Raw genomic sequence first — 1,551 nt, 5'->3', positions numbered from 1 at the left:
CCTGGCCCACCCAGGGGCCTCATTAAAATGAAGCGCGGGAGCCCGCCCTTCATTTTTTTAGGTCTTGCCTAGCCTTGCAGCGCGAATGCGCTGCCATCGCTTTGCGAGGCATGCAGTATATACTATAGTGCGAAAGCTTCGTGGAAGCTCCACCCACTCTCTGCCCATTGGCTTTTGTCTTAAATGCTGCCTTCCGATTGGTTTGAGGCTTGCTAGTCCCTCCTCATTCTTCATTTGTATCCTTGCATGGCTATTGGCCACTTTACTCCTAACACTATTTTCTTCCCTGTCTCCCCACCCCATCGCCCCCTCCCTCAGTCTGTGACTTTTCAACCTCCCCTGCCCCCCCCTCCAACTCTCATTTGTGTTTTCTTGCCTGCCGGCACTTCCGTTTTCATCTTTAGTATTGCCACCTTTAAATATGCGCGTTCAAGATGCGTGCTGTACAAAAACCTCTCTTGTTTAATGAACTAGATTTTAATGTTACTCTAAATATAATTAGGCAACATTCGGGGTATGCATGGCAACTGACGCCTCTGAGTTCACAAATGGCATTGTTGTCGGGCAGGAGGAGCGGCAGTGTTTTAACTCATGCTTAAAACAAGCACTTTTAATAACTTCCTCTCAATTCAGTGCTATGATCTTGTGTACTGAGGTGACGCGCTAAAGAAATGCACTTTTGTGAATTCTGAAGAGATATTATCGCACATTTACATCATGTTTACTGTATGATTAACATGCCGATCATTTTCACGTCTCGCCCACTGGCTCGTATACGCTTGGCTCTTCTCCGGCTGGCTCTACCTGCTAATTAATATATTGGCTTGCGCACCTCTAACAAAGAGAGATAAATGGATACATGACAGTGAGCCCGGTAGATGGTAGAAAAATAGACTGGTGCAGACAAACAGACAAAGTCAGTCTCTATTGCCTCACGTCAGAATCATCACTTTCAATAACCTGGAAATCTTCAGGCAACTCCCGCATGCCCCAACCTCATCCCCCTCACCTATTCTTAGCAGAAGCGGCAGATTCTGAGCTGTGCCCTGCTGGTGCAGAGGAGCAAGGCAGAGTCTGTAGAAACGCTAGGATCCCTAGCCTCTCTGGGCGGGCAACTAAGCCTTCCGGGTGCCTTCACACTCAGGATAAATGAATACATTTTGTTCTGTGCTTTAGTCGCCCCTCTGTGATCACTGTCTGGTAGATGAACCTCTGTGTTAATAAACACATTCAAAGAGGTGGTTGGGTACAAACAAACAACAGCCACAATACTGTACGTTTTGAACGTGTAGTTAAATAAGTGCTCATCGAGTACCTCATTGGCTGATCATTCCATGGCACTAACAAAACTACATTTGGACACATCACCTGTAAAAGACTCCCTTCTATGGGTCATTTAACTTTTTCAGGGCTTTGGGGTTAGGTAACCTACTTTGGATGCTGTGTAAAAGATTAAATACAAAAATTAATGCAATGAAACTAAGCAACCAGTACTGTCTAAAACACTGTGAAAACTGACACGCATTCTGGCATTTTGTTTAGTTAATGTAG

This window comes from Triturus cristatus, chromosome 4_1, assembly GCF_964204655.1.
Source record: "Triturus cristatus chromosome 4_1, aTriCri1.1, whole genome shotgun sequence".
NCBI lineage: Eukaryota > Metazoa > Chordata > Amphibia > Caudata > Salamandridae > Triturus > Triturus cristatus.
The sequence above is the reverse complement of the archived record's forward strand: the minus strand, read 5'-3'. Positions refer to the sequence as shown.